Below are 16502 nucleotides of genomic sequence, written 5' to 3' on the forward strand. Positions count from 1 at the left end.
ACAGGTAGTCCCAGTCTTCAAGAAGGGTCGTCGAGCAGATGCGCAAAACTATAGACCTATATCTCTGACGTCGATCTGTTGTACAGTTTTGGAACATGTGTTTTGCTCGAGTATCATGTCGTTTTTGGAAACTCAGAATCTACTATGTAGGAATCAACATGGATTCCGGAAACAGCGATCGTGTGAAACCCAACTCGCTTTATTTGTTCATGAGACCCAGAAAATATTAGATACAGGCTCCCAGGTAGATGCTATTTTTCTTGACTTCCGGAAGGCGTTCGATACAGTTCCGCACTGTCGCCTGATAAACAAAGTAAGAGCCTACGGAATATCAGACCAGCTGTGTGGCTGGATTGAAGAGTTTTTAGCAAACAGAACACAGCATGTTGTTATCAACGGAGAGACGTCTACAGACATTAAAGTAACCTCTGGCGTGCCACAGGGGAGTGTTATGGGACCATTGCTTTTCACAATATATATAAATGACCTAGTAGATAGTGTCGGAAGTTCCATGCGGCTTTTCGCGGATGATGCTGTAATATACAGAGAAGTTGCAGCATTAGAAAATTGTAGCGAAATGCAGGAAGATCTGCAGCGGATAGGCACTTGGTGCAGGGAGTGGCAACTGACCCTTAACATAGACAAATGTAATGTATTGCGAATACATAGAAAGAAGGATCCTTTATTGAATGATTATATGATAGCGGAACAAACACTGGTAGCAGTTACTTCTGTAAAATATCTGGGAGTATGCGTGCGGAACGATTTGAAGTGGAATGATCATATAAAATTAATTGTTGGTAAGGCGGGTACCAGGTTGAGATTCATTGGGAGAGTCCTTAGAAAATGTAGTCCATCAACAAAGGAGGTGGCTTACAAAACACTCGTTCGACCTATACTTGAGTATTGCTCATCAGTGTGGGATCCGTACCAGATCGGGTTGACGGAGGAGATAGAGAAGATCCAAAGGAGAGCGGCGCGTTTCGTCACAGGGTTATTTGGTAACCGTGATAGCGTTACGGAGATGTTTAACAAACTCAAGTGGCAGACTCTGCAAGAGAGGCGCTCTGCATCGCGGTGTAGCTTGCTCGCCAGGTTTCGAGAGGGTGCGTTTCTGGATGAGGTATCGAATATATTGCTTCCCCCTACTTATACCTCCCGAGGAGATCACGAATGTAAAATTAGAGAGATTAGAGCGCGCACAGAGGCTTTCAGACAGTCGTTCTTCCCGCGAACCATACGCGACTGGAACAGGAAAGGGAGATAATGACAGTGGCACGTAAAGTGCCCTCCGCCACACACCGTTGGGTGGCTTGCGGAGTATAAATGTAGATGTAGATGTAGAAGAACATCTGAAGGTTGAACTATAAAACCTCAGGTCCTTTTTTGGAGCCGTTGGTTGTGGGATGAAGACGATAGGTAAAACGACGACGTCAAAGATGAAGGCAACACGGAAGAGCAGAGGGAAGTAGAAAACATCGCCCTACTATCATGTGTTCAAGGAGTCATTGAACAGGTGGGCAGAAATCTCCGCCAAACAGGTCTTACGCCGATTTTTCGAAGCAGCAACAGAATAAAGATGTTCTTGGCTCAATGAAAACTGTAGTTGACAAGTTACATACTGTTTGAGTTCATGAAATGTGTGGAATAGTGTATGTGGATGAGACAAGGCGACCCCTCAGTACACAGATATCTGAACACGAAATATACACTACTGGCCATTAAAATTGCTACACCAATAGGAAATGCAGATGATAAACGGGTATTCATTGGTCAAATATACTAGCACTGACATGTGATTACATTTTCACGCAATTTGGGTGCATAGATCCTGAGAAATCAGTACCCAGAACAACCACCTCAGGCCGTAATAACGGCCTTGATACGCCTGGGCATTGAGTCAAACAGAGCTTGGATGGCGTGTACAGGTATAGCTGCCCATGCAACTTCAACACCATAGCACAGTTCATCAAGAGTAGTGACTGGCGTATTGTGACGAGCCAGTTGCTCGGCCACCATTGACCAGACTTTTTCAGTTGGTGAGAGATCTGGAGAATGTGCTGGCCAGGGCAGCAGTCGAACATTTTCTATATCCTGAAAGGCCCGTACAGGACCTGCAACCTGCGGTCGTGCATTATCCTGCTGAAATGTAGGGTTTTGTAAGGATCAAATGAAGGGTAGAGCCACGGGTCGTAACACAACTGAATTGTAACTTCCACTGTTCAAAGTGCCGTCAATGAGAACAAGAGGTGACCGACACGTGTAACCAATGGCACCCCATACCATCACGCCGGGTGATATGCCAGTATGGTGATGACGAATACACGCTTCGAATGTGCGTTTACCGCGAAGTCGCCAAATACGGATGCGACCATCATGATGCTGTGAACAGAACGTGGATCCATCCGAAAAAATGACGTTTTGCCATTCGTGCACCCAGGTTCGTCGTTGAGTACCCCATCGCAGGCGCTCCTGTCTGTGATGCAGCGTCAAGGGTAACCGCAGCCACGACCTCCGAGCTGATAGTCCATGCTGCTGCCAACGTCGTCGAACTGTTCCTGCAGATGGTTGTTGTCTTGCAAACGTCCCCATCTGTTGACTCAGGGATCGAGACGTGGCTGCACGATCCGTTACAACCATGCGGATAAGATACCTGTCCTCTCGACTTTCTAGTGATACGAGGCCGTTGGGACCCAGCACGGCGTTCCGTATTACCATCCTGAACCCACCATATTCTGCTAACAGTCATTGGATCTCGACCAACGCGAGCAGCAATGTCGCGATACGATAAACCACAATCGCGATAGGCTACAATCTGACCTTTACCAAAGTCGGAAACGTGATGGTACGCATGTCTCCTGCTTACACGAGGCATGACAACAACGTTTCACGAAGCAACGGCGGTCAACCACTGTTTGTTTATGAGAAATCGGTTGGAAACTGATCTCATGTCAGCACGTTGTAGGTGTCGCCACTGGTGCCAACCTTGTGTGAATGCTCTGAAAAGCTAGTCATTTGCATATCACAGCATCTTCTTCCTGTCGGTTAAATTTCGCGTCTGTAGCACATCATCTTCGTGGTGTAGCAATTTTAATGGCCAGTAGTGTATATCCCACTAAGACAAAGCACCAAGTGAGAGGCGGCAGAACAGCTGGATGAGCGTGGCTAACAGATAGAAGAAACCCTCGTACTGGCGAAACAGCGTGTCACCTTCAGGATAGGAGTGGCCTTGCGACGCGCCAAGATGAATAGAGAGGAATGGTGCCAACTTCCGACGCCTTGACTGCCAGCAGTAATAGTGGTATGGAACGACAGCTTACACGAAGCAACTCACACAGACGCGTGAGGGATCACAGCGACCTCAGGCACACAGATTATTGGCACGCCTCAGGCAGCACTAGGCAGCAAGCAAACAGCGCTACGTTACAACTGCCACCCGTTACCCATTCGCCTATTTCCGCTACTGGCAAGGAATAAAACAAACACCAATCGAGAATGACTATCTCCACCAATGAAAAGAAAAAGTCAATAAAGGACGTCTAACACCTCTACTATTCATCTTCCATAGTCTATCAGAGTAAGAGCCTCTTCTGTCATTCTGCCAGTATATAAGAAGATACAGCAGTTAGGTAAAAAGAAAAAAAAACTCCTTGAAGAAAGCCACTTGCAATAGTGGCTGAAACATCGGATGTTCTAAACATCGACAATGCAGTCACAGACCAAGAAGAATTTTATTGATTGTGTCGATGGCCACGGAATCTTAGGCTTACATAAAACTGTGTATATACAGGGTGATTTCTTGATGATGCTACAAATATTCAGGCATGATGCAGGAGGATAAATTTATCAATTTCAGTTAACTGACCCTAGTTGGGGAACGCATGAGTCGAAAGTTATAAGCGAAAATCGTGCTGATACCTCTGACACTGGACCTCTATTACTACAAGCTCTTTCCGTTGCACATTTTGGGAGGGGGTAGTACGGACAAAAACAAGGAAAGATAGTCAAGTAAACAAGGACCTTAAAATGCATTTCTTGACAACAATGAGCACTTGTTAAGTAGAAGAGATTGGTTTCACAGCAAGAAAGAGAAACAAGCGCTCATAGTTCTTAACACAAGAACCTTAGAGTTATGTTTACTAGGCATTTTTCTTGTTTTGGTCCATACTATCTCTGCCAGAGGTATGGAAAGCAAAGAGCTAGCAGTAGATGAGCTTCGCTGTCGCAGTTATGAGAACGATTTCCGCTTATAACTTTCAAATTCGCTCGTTTTCCCGGACGAGGTTTCCTTATCTCTGATTGATACATTCGTCCTCCTCCATTACCCCTGAAAGCTCGTAACATCATCATCGAATCACTCTACACCTTGAGACAGGATCACTCACAGCGTTGAAACTTAACTGAGAATGAGAGCACCAAAAATCCTCACACATAATTTCAAACGATTCCGAAACTTTTCTAGCTGGTAGCCCCCACAAAACGACGAAAGAAAACGTTTATCTCTTACTATACGTTACTAAAACGATAAAACTGTCACACAATTTTCCAAAAAGTGTTACACTAACGTAAAAAGGAGTTATCACTTTCTTTGGTTTACCAGTTTCAGTTTTGACATTTTAATTTTTGCGGAACTGTAGGATTATCAGCAAAGAAGAATGAGGACAGAATCATAACCATCACTTTGCAACAAGTGACACAGTTCACTTGTAGAAGCTTCGAATAAATCTTTAAGGAACCCACACGAATAGTCATTTCAGGTCAGATTTGCAAGAATAAAACATAATAACAAAAAGAGTCCCTGAATAATTAAAACCCAAAATGTAAGAATACGATCCAGAACATAAGAACACAGTACGAAAAATACTAATTCTTACTACGCCAAGGCACAGAATTACAATCCACAGTGACTAAATATAGTCTTATAATAAAAGACCATAACATTCTGAAGAAGGGCACTAAGTGACCGAAACTGGAAAAGAACTTAAATTTCTTTTATGCAAATAATCCTATATACCTTTTATTAAAATTAATGGCTGCTGATGCCAGGCAGAGTCTCTTGCGTAAACTGAGAAAATGGTAATATGTTCCAATCGCCCTGCGCGGCATTTTACTACAAATGATCCTGTCGCAGAACCATCCGCAACTGAGCGCTGTTGCAGAGGTTGAAAATATCGCTACTGTTGTAAGGCTCTTTTATGTAGAACACGATCGGTTTCGGGCTGTTATACGCCCATGTTCAGGTGTTATTAGTTCGTGTGTGACCCCGAGCGCCACGGTGGACTAGTACAGGACGCGGTGTATTACCGGCGAGCGCAGAGTACGGAGAGCTGGTAATACACCGCGTCCTGTACTAGTCCGCCGTGGCGCTCGGGGTCACAGCACGAACTAATAACACCTGAAGACGGGCGTATAACAGCTCGAAACCGATCCTGTTCTGAATAAAAGAACCTTACAAACTTTGTTCTTTTATGCAAATGATTGCTTGTTATTTCTATATAAAATCAAATCCCATTGTATCAGAAGAGCTAATTTAATTACACTACACGCTAGCAATCAAATACACAGAATACTTTGTCATGCTCCCAAGCCCAATAAATGACATAATGAAATGAGCGTAAGAAATATTGACATAAGCACCACTACTAATTTACTTCCAAAATAATTTTACCTTCCAGATGCATATGCATTATTAAATTACATATACAAAATTTGCTTCATCCAATACTGTTGCAAGAACTGGACGAAATAATGTTACCCAGAAGACTCGCAGCTGGGCGTAACACACAAAAGGAATTAAAAGCAGTCTAAGAACATAATCAACTCTACGTTAACAGGCTGCCCAAGGACACTGTATTGCACTAGTGCCTGTTCTGTTACCAGTAAGACGAGACTGGCCGTATTATGGACAGACTTATAAAAACCTTACACTGGCCCTTTCGAAGCGCTGCATGCAAGACACACACACACACACACACACACACACACACAGCGCTAGTCGCCCCTCCACTCTATGACCCCCAGCACCAGCAATGAACAGACTTTCGGACACAAAGAAAATACCGGACAGTAGGATGTCCCATAATTATAATATTCAGGACTGCACGTTCGTATTGTCAGCCACTATCCACCGTTCATCTCCTCAGGTGCTTCTCCAAGTTCCGTTACTCCAGTACACATTCACTGAGACACCCACAATAACAGCAGCCGCCCCTTCCTCCACGCATTTGGGGCCACACCCGCTTACTTTTCACAGCCATTTCTCATGGCGCATCGGCGAAGACTGTGCGAAAGTCCAGAATACTGGCAGGCAGCAAGACCACACTGGAAAGCCATAAACTCCTTCCTTATGGGGACGTTTATTTGTATTGAAACTTCCTGACAGATTAAAACAGTGTGCCCGACCGAGACTCGAACTCGGGACCTTTGCCTTTCGCGGGCAAGTGCTCTACCATCTGAGCTACCGAAGCACGACTCACGGCCGGTACCCACAGCTTTACTTCTGCCAGTATCTCGTCTCCTACCTTCCAAACTTTACAGAAGCTCTCCTGCGAACCTTGCAGAACTAGCACTCCTGAAAGAAAGGATATAGCAGAGACAGGTTCGCAGGAGAGCTTCTGTAAAGTTTGGAAGGTAGGAGACGAGATAATGGCAGAAGTAAAGCTGTGAGTACCAGCCGTGAGTCGTGCTTCGGTAGCTCAGACGGTAGAGCATTTGCCCTCGAAAGGCAAAGGTCCCGAGTTCGAGTCTCGGGCGGGCACACAGTTTTAATCTGCCAGGAAGTTTTATATCAGCGCACACTCCGCTGCAGAGTGAAAATATCATTCTTTTATTTGTATTGTCAGCCTGCCAATCACATCTCGTCTTCACAAGCAAATGGTCCAAGACCAGATGATTCTGCTGCACATCAACAAATCGCCGGTCGGAGTGGCCGAGCGGTTCTACGCGCTACAGTCTGGAACGGCGTGACTGCTACGGTCGCAGGTTCGAATCCTGCCTCGGGCATGGATGTGTGTGATGTCCTTAGGTTAGTTAGGCTTAAGTAGTTCCAAGTTCTAGGGGACTGATGACCTCTGAAGTTAAGTCCCATAGTGCACAGAGCCATTTGACCCATTTGAAACATCAACAAATCCAGGAACCAGCCACTTTGGGAAAAAGACATCTTAAGATACATCCTCTAAGATCCGACACCACTCATGAAGAGTTATGTGGTGGCTGCTGCCCATGGCCCCAGCACTGGGTTCAAGTTGTGGCTGCTCACCCGTCACACACCACACACCCAAATGTCACTCTGCCCTATTCGGCGACTTGTGGTAGTGATGTGGTAGGTTTCTTTGACTCTTTATGCACTGCTGAGCAGGGCAAGATTTCAAGTGTGTCGAAAAATTTTGGCACAAATCTATGAGTTATTAACCAAAAAGTAGTAAAGACCTAAGTCGAAGCAAGGCCCCGGGAGTAGACAACATTCCATTAGAACTACTGACAGCCTTGGGTGAGCCAGTCCTGACAAAATTCGACCATCTGGTGAACAAGATATATGAGACAGGCGAAATTCCCTCAGACTTCAATCAATAATAATTCCAATCCCAAAGAAAGCAGGTGTTGACAGATGTGAAAATTACCGAACTATCAGTTTAATAAGTCACAGCTGCAAAATACTAACACGAATTCTTTACACACGAATGGAATACTGGTAGAAGCCGATCAGTTTGGACTCCGTAGATATATTGGAACACGTGAGGCAATACTGACCTTACAACTTATCTTAGAAGAAAGATAAAGGAAAGGCAAACCTACGTTTCTAGCATTTGTAGACTTAGAGAAAGCTTATGACAATGTTGACTGGAATACTCTCTTTCAAATTCTAAAGGTGGCAGGGGTAAAGTACAGGGAGAGAAAGGCTATTTACAATTTGTACAGAAACCAGATGGCAGTTATAAAAGTCGAGGGGCATGAAAGGGAAGCAGTGGTTGGGAAGGGAGTGAAACAGGGTTGTAGCCTGTCCCCGTTGTTATTCAGTCTGTATATTGAGCAAGCAGTAAAGGAAACAAAAGAAAAATTCGGAGTAGGAATTAAAATACATGCAGAAGAAATAAAAACTTTGAGGTTCGCCGATTACTTTGTAATTCTGTCAGAGACCAAAGTACTTGGAAGAGCAGTTGAATGGAATGGACAGTGTCTTGAAAAGAGGGTATTAGATGAACATCAACAAAACATAAACAAGAATAATGGAAGGTAGTCGAATTAAGTCAAGTGATGCTGAGGGAATTCGATTAGGAAATGAGACACTTAAAGTAGTAGATGAGTTTTGCTATTTGGGGAGCAAAATAACTGATGATGGTCGAAGTAGAGAGGTATAAAATGTAGAATGGCAGTGGCAAGGAAAGCGTTTCTGAAAGAGAAATTTGTTAACATCGAATATAGATTTAAGTGTCAGGAAGTCGTTTCTGAAAGTATTTGTATGGAGTGTAGCCATGTATGGAAGTGAAATATGGACGATAAATAGTTTAGACAAGAAGAGAATAGAAGCTGTCGAACTGTGGTGCTACAGAAGAATGCTGAAGATTAGATGGGTAGATCACATAACTAATGAGGAGATATTGAATAGAATTGGGGAGAAGAGGAGTTTGTGGCACAACTTGACCAGAAGAAGGGATCGGTTGGTAGGACATGTACTGAGGCATCAAGGGATCACCAATTTAGTACTGGAGGGCAGCGTGGAGGGTAAAAATCGTAGAGGGAGACCAAGAGATGAATACACTAAGTAGATTCAGAAGGATGTAGGCTGCAGTAGGTACTGGGAGATGAAGAAGCTTGCACAGGATAGGGTAGCATGAAGAGCTGCATCAAACCAGTCTCAGGACTGAAGACCACAACACAGTAAAACCAATACAATTATGGTGTTTGTTCAAATGGTTCAAATCGCTCTGATCACTATGGGACTTAACTTCAGAGGTCATCAGTCCCCTAGAACTTATAACTACTTGAACCTAACTAACCTAAGGACATCACACACTTCCATGCCGGAGGCAGGATTCGAACCTGCGACTGTGGCGGTCGCGGGGTTCCAGACTGTAGCGCCTAGAACCGCTCGGCCACTCCGGCCGGCTTATGGATTTTGGCTTCAGCTTCAAAGTTTTATGTATAAACGTCAAATATTTAACACATTAATTCACTTTTGAAGAAATCATACGTTTCACTATTTCCAGTGATTTCTCGTCAGTATTGTAATCGAACAGTACAGGATTACTAGGTCTATTTATGCTCTCTGGGTTACATTTACTTACATTCAATATCAACTCCCAGTCCCTTTACCAATAATAAATTCTCTGCAGATCTTCGTGGAATTTGCTAAAGTCTTCCGGCATTGCTACTTTCTTATAGACAACTGCGTCATCTGTGAACAACCTGATTCAGTTCCACTGTTTCATTTACAGTAGTGCAGCTGCTTTGCAGATCTGCCACAACTATTCAGTAACATAACGGAGTTTTATCAAGAGTGCCAACATGTGAGCCACTTGTATTTCTTTCTGCTATAGAACAATTAAGCTACAACAGTGGCGCTACATGTGTGTTTTATACTTGTATTCAACATTTTATCTATTTTGAGAAATTATACAGTTTTTATTTTCAACACAGAACTGAATTTTTTCACTAGCTATCAGAGGTCCATGAACACACTTGCGTATTACAATAAGCAACATGTGCTGTTTTTACTATGCATACTATTACTCTTTGGCTCGAAACATCTTTGTGGAGAGAAATATGAGACTACACATTTATTACTGCACACAATAAAAAGAAATGAAATCTTTTAAAAAAATTTTGTGCTTCCATACGTTTCGTTACACAAACACTATATAATATTTTTTAAAATTGCGTAGCAGTAGAGGACAGCAAACAACAGCTTCAGTTTAGAGGTTATAAATGGAAGTGATAACATGATCACAAGATCAAAACTCCAGAAATATTGGATCTTTACACTGTTTAAGGAGCCTCAATAGCCACAACTGATCAGTACTCTGTGTTAACAACACATAAGAAAGTGAAAAATAGGTATCATCTTTGTTAAATTGGGATTCTATCATGGCAATGGTGGTGGTCAGAGAGTAAGATTTTGTGAGAATCGGTACGCATAAAGCTGTATTTAAAAGTCAGCACACACACTTAAAATCCTATAACTGACATTCTAACTGTTACACACAGTAGAGCCATTAGGATGAAAGGGTGGAGTTGAATGACTGAGTTCAAGTTGAATGTACAAAATGTATACACTTACTTACCACAAGGACAGAAAAGACAGGTTTATTTGAACAGACAACCTGCTCAAATAGCTGTATTAGTAAAGTAGTACAGCAATGAATTGTTAATAAAACTCGGATCCAATAAAACTTAACTTAGTTTAGTACAATAATAAAACAAGTGCAACAAGTTGAAATAATCCAGTTAAAAGCAATACTGAGTTTAAAAATGAAATATTTTTAAAAAAATAGTAAAACCATATCATTGGAATGCCAATCAGGTATTTACCTGAAATTAATTACTATTTAAATGAAGTTCATTGAACATGATCAAAGAACGCCATAACAATAAACCAGCTTGTGAAAACAACTTCAACTGAATCTAAATTTTTTAACAAGAAAGATCAAATGGTTCAAATTGCTCTGAGCACTATGGGACTTAACATCTACGGTCATCAGTCCCCTAGCACTTAGAACTACTTAAACCTAACTAACCTAAGGACATCACACAACACCCAGCCATCACGAGGCAGAGAAAATCCCTGACCCCGCCGGGAATCGAACCCGGGAACCCGGGCGTGGGAAGCGAGAACGCTACCGCACGACCACGAGATGTGGGCGACAAGAAAGATCAAGACAAATGGCACTTCCCTATGTGAAGTCCATGGCCCTCAGCCATTCCATGCTCCCATTATAAGTATTTTGGTACTTGAACATCAGTCCACAACAGTATATGTAGATAATACAAGGAAATACCCAAGACTAGCCTGAAGGAGTTGAGTATTGGAAGCAGAGAGCAAGCTTTTATTGTTCTTCTAGTGATGCACTGATCACAGGCAGCTGCTGGAACAATATGATTAGCAGTCATCAGATTCCAGTACCTGCATGGGAGTACAACGTATTTCCAATATCTTCAGTGTGTCGAACATAGATGGAGCATTCACACACTAAAACTAGTTCCAAGGGCTCATGTCTGCTGAGGCAGGCCAGCACACAGCTGCTACTGTATGTACAGTGTCTACAAGCATACCGAAGTCTCGGCTTGCAGCTGTGCTTGCTATCTTCCACCAGCACCATGTCGTCTGCTCGCTCCACTACAGCCAGAGTATTCCTGCACATAAGGCAGAGGTAAGTGTTGCCAATCTAAAACCCTTAGCGAGATAGTGGCAACCCTGGCACATATTGTACTCCACTTCCACTGTAATCCATGCATTTGTGTGCATAATTAAAAAGGTCTGCATTGACAGCTAGCATTTAACCAGTCAACATATCTCTAGGTAAGCACCTGGGAGTGGGGGGGGGGGGAAGAAGTGCTCTTGGAAATACTTTATAGGTACTTGGGTTGAGTGGTGAATCGAAATTACTGGTGGCTCTTGAAGGAAATATCCAACCAACTAACGGGTTAACCAAAAGGGTAACTAACATTGCAATGCACTCCATCTCTTCACAATCAAAGCATCTGAGTGCATGTACGAGCTTGCTTTGACTGTTAGCGTAATGTTGGTGGGTTTTTTCTGGGCAGGTATTGGAGGAAAGAAGGGCTTCTGCAAATTTTAGTAGAACCTCAGGTTGGGCTGGGAACCTGAATCGCAATTGGGCACTCAAGAAAGCAGCTCACACCTGATGGGGTAATGAATAAGAAATGAAATATTCCAGTACAAAATCCTCTTTAGTTTTACATATATATTTACATATTGTAGTGTATGGAGCAATTTGATACATCTCTGCTGTGACAGTTTTTTACAGTTTTGTCGTAACATGGTAGTGCTATTTTGCTATGACTGCATTTTATGTGGTAGTGCTGTTGTATAGTGTATCATTTTAAAAATTTCCTGTAACATGTCGATATATAGCGTAATTTGTTAAAATTTACTGTGCATTTGGGTTTAGATCAATATACAAATACATGTATCTGTGAAGTACTGAAGTCTACTACTATTACTCCCATAGGTAGTAAATCTATACAAGCATAACATCTAAGTGCATTGTCACTCCCACTGGTTTGAACGCAATACGAGATTAATTCGGGAGGTAAAAATACAGTTACTCAGAAAATGTTACTTTAGCTTTGATACAGAAAAAAGAAAGCGTTTTTTAAAGATGATACTTTACTGCATTTAAAAAGTAGAAAAAATGTTTATTAACAGTATGTAAAAATGTGTAAAGAATTAACCCCATCACCTCCAAAGTGTAATTGTTTCCTATCAAGGCCGTACTTAATCTTAAAAGCCATCTACACATATACCTTTAAAAGTGCAGTGTGTTACTTTTAGAGGTGACATGCAACTTTAACTACAATGTTGGTCAGATTAATATTCATATTTTAGGTCGTCATCTCCATTTGGTATGTGTGGCTTATGAACTTTTACATGAGAAAACTGTGGGCAGGGTGTTCATATAAATGAATGTGTAGCGCATAGAGAACTTGTACCCGAGAGGCGTACTGGAGGCAGTGGAGAACAGGGAGAAATGTGGATTGCATCCCATAAATGTTGTTGTGCCTGGCAACCTGACTGTGCAAGTTGTTCGTAGAAGCAACGCTCAATGAATTCTCTCTGCAGAGGAACTTCGGGGCATGGCACTCCACTTTTCCCATTTAAATTCAGAGCAAGAGGGCGCCGGTTCGCAAAGCATTTTACCTGGGACAGGCGAAAGATTGTCGCGAAAGTGGCCAGTTGGCACAAAGAGGATGGAGGGAGTCATTTATGAGAGACTGCTGTAATCTGAGCTTTTGTGCAAATGGTGAAACGGTCCTAAAACTACAAGCATTCTCATATTAGAAGCTGGGACGATACGAACAGAGCAGCTGGTGCACATGTTTACTGAAGGCAAGACTGTAGTTCTTCTGACACCAGGAAGTCACGGGGTTATTTTAGCGAGCGGCAAGAACATGTATTTCTTGGGCACGACAGTCTGAGAAGCGTAAGAACCTTCTTTCAGACACTGGAAATGGTTGGCATGGCAAGATTAAATCTCTCCGTAAAGAGGGACTGTGGTCCCGTCTAGGGAGGTGTTTTTTGCCGGAACATAGCCATGCTTACCATGAGAACAAGGCAATCGTAAAGTGCGTTTTAGACAGGTACGTGCCAAGTACAACTGTGAGAGACGGGAAAGACCCACCGTGGTTCAACAACAAAGTTAGGAAACTACTGCGAAAGCAAAGAGAGCTTCACTGCAAGTTTAAACGCAGCCAAATTCTCTCAGACAAACAGAAGCTAAACGATGTCAAGGCTAGCGTAAGGATGGCTGTGGGTGAAGCGTTCAGTGAATTCGAAAGTAAAATTCTATGTACCGATTTGACAGAAAATCCTAGGAAGTTCTGGTCTTACGTTAAATCCGTAAGTGGCTCGAAACAGCATATCCAGACACTCTGGGATGATGATGGCATTGAAACAGAGGATGTCACGCGTAAAGCTGAAATACTAAACACCTTTCTTTTTCCAATGCTGTTTCACAGAGGAAGACCGCACTGCAGTTCCTTCTCTAAATTCTCGCACAAACGAAAAAAATGGCTTACAAAGAAATAAGTGTCCAAGTAATAGAAAAGCAACTGAAATCACTCAACAGAGGAAAGTCCACTGGACCTGACGGGATACCAATTCGATTCTACACAGAGTACGCGAAAGTACTTGCCCCCCTTCTAACAGCCGTATACCGCAAGTCTCTAGAGCAACGGAAGGTCCCAAATGATTGGAAAAGAGCACAGGTAGTCCTAATCTTTAATAAGGGTCGTCGAGCAGATGCGCAAAACTATAGGCCTATATCCCTGACATAGATCTGTTGTAGAATTTTAGAACATGTTTTTTCCTCGCGTATCATGTCATTTCTGGAATCCCAGAATCTACTCTGTAGGAATCAACATTGATTCCAGAAACAGCGATCGTGTGAGACCCAACTCGCTTTATTTATTCATGAGACCCAGAAAATATTATATACAAGCTACCAGGTAGATGCCATTTTCCTTGACTTCCGGAAGGCATTCGATACAGTTCCCCACTGTCGCCTGATAAAGAAAGTAGGAGCCTACGGAATATCAGACCAGCTGTGTGGCTGGTTTAGCTTCTGTTTGTCTGAGAGGATTTGTCTGCGTTTAAACTTGCAGTGAAGCTCTCTTTGCTTTCGCAGTAGTTTCCCAACTTCATCTACATCTACATCTACATCCATACTCCGCAAGCCACCTGACGGTGTGTGGCGGAGGGTACCTTCAGTACCTCTATCGGTTCTCCCTTCTATTCCAGTCTCCTATTGTTCGTGGAAAGAAGGATTGTCGGTATGCCTCTGTGTGGGCTCTAATCTCTCTGATTTTATACTCATGGTCTCTTCGCGAGATATACGTAGGAGGGAGCAATATACTGCTTGACTCTTCGGTGAAGGTATGTTCTCGAAACTTTGACAAAAGCCCGTACCGAGCTACTGAGCGTCTCTCCTGCAGAGTCTTCCACTGGAGTTTATCTATCATCTCCGTAACGCTTTCGCGATTACTAAATGATCCTGTAACGAAGCGCGCTGCTCTCCGTTGGATCTTCTCTATGTCTTGTATCAACCCTATCTGGTACGGATCCCACACTGCTGAGCAGTATTCAAGCAGTGGGCGAACAAGCGTACTGTAACCTACTTCCTTTGTTTTCGGATTGCATTTCCTTAGGATTCTTCCAATGAATCTCAGTCTGGCATCTGCTTTACCGACAATCAACATTATATGATCATTCCATTTTAAATCACTCCTAATGCGTACTCCCAGATAATTTATGGTATTAACTGCTTCCAGTTGCTGACCTGCTATTTTGTAGCTAAATGATAAAGGATCTATCTTTCTGTGTATTCGCAGCACATTACACTTGTCTACATTGAGATTCAATTGCCATTCCCTGCACCATGCGTCAATTCGCTGCAGATCCTCCTGCATTTCAGTACAATTTTCCATTGTTACAACCTCTCGATACACCACAGCATCATCTGCAAAAAGCCTCAGTGAACTTCCGATGTCATCCACCAGGTCATTTATGTATATTGTGAATAGCAACGGTCCTATGACACTCCCCTGCGGCACACCTGAAATCACTCTTACTTCGGAAGACTTCTCTCCATTGAGAATAACATGCTGCGTTCTGTTATCTAGGAACTCTTCAATCCAATCACACAATTGGTCTGATAGTCCATACGCTCTTACTTTGTTTATTAAACGACTGTGGGGAACTGTATCGAACAACTTTGTTGTTGAACCACGGTGGGTTTTTCCCGTCCCTCACAGTTTCACTCAGCACATACCTGTCTAAAACGCATTTCACGATTGCCTTGAACTTTTTCCATAAACACTCAACATTGTCAGTGTCGGAACAGGAATTTTCATTTTGATCTGTTAGGTAGTCTGAAATCTGCCTCCTATTACTCTTTCTAAACAGATAAACCTTCCTCCATTTTTTATATTCCTATTTACTTCCATACTCAGGGATGATCACTGATTAATTGTTGGTAAGGCGGGTACCAGGTTGAGATTCATTGGGAGAGTCCTTAGAAAATTTAGTCCATCAACAAAGGAGGTGGCTTACAAAACACTCGTTCGACCTATACTTGAGTATTGCTCATCAGTGTGGGATCCATACCAGATCGGGTTGACGGAGGAGATAGAGAAGATCCAAAGAAGAGCGGCGCGTTTCGTCACAGGGTTATTTGGTAATCGTAATAGCGTTACGGAGATGTTTAACAAACTCAAGTGGCAGACTCTGCAAGAGAGGCGCTCTGCATCGCGGTGTAGCTTGCTCGCCAGGTTTCGAGAGGGTGCGTTTCTGGATGAGGTATCGAATATATTGCTTCCCCCTACTTATACCTCCCGAGGAGATCACGAATGTAAAATTAGAGAGATTAGAGCGCGCACGGAGGCTTTCAGACAGTCGTTTTTCCCGCGAACCATACGTGACTGGAACAGGAAAGGGAGGTAATGACAGTGGCACGTAAAGTGCCCTCCGCCACACACCGTTGGGTGGCTTGCGGAGTATAAATGTAGATGTAGATGTAGATGTAGATTCCTTGTTTTGCGCTTACAGAGTCGAAAAGTTCGAGTCTGTTTGTTATCAGTATGTCCAACGACACTCTTCCGACGAGACAACGTGTTATCATGAAGAGCTTCCGCGAGCACGCAGAAGTGTCGCAACACAACGTAGCAGGGGTCCCATACCACTCAAACCGCCCACGCCCTACACCATAACACAGCCTCCACCAGCTTGAGCAGTCCCCTGCTCTCATACAGGGTGCATGGATGAGGTT

General features: G+C 43.1%; 1 non-coding gene across 1 annotated transcript; it reads left to right on the top strand.

Annotated features, from left to right (window-relative positions):
• The first annotated feature begins 6683 nt into the window (after positions 1–6683).
• On the top strand, positions 6684–6758 carry Trnas-cga (transfer RNA serine (anticodon CGA)). The gene has a single exon. It is a non-coding gene; the product is annotated as a tRNA-Ser (tRNA).
• Positions 6759–16502: the final 9744 nt, after the last annotated feature.

The sequence above is a fragment of the Schistocerca cancellata genome, chromosome 3, assembly GCF_023864275.1.
Source record: "Schistocerca cancellata isolate TAMUIC-IGC-003103 chromosome 3, iqSchCanc2.1, whole genome shotgun sequence".
NCBI lineage: Eukaryota > Metazoa > Arthropoda > Insecta > Orthoptera > Acrididae > Schistocerca > Schistocerca cancellata.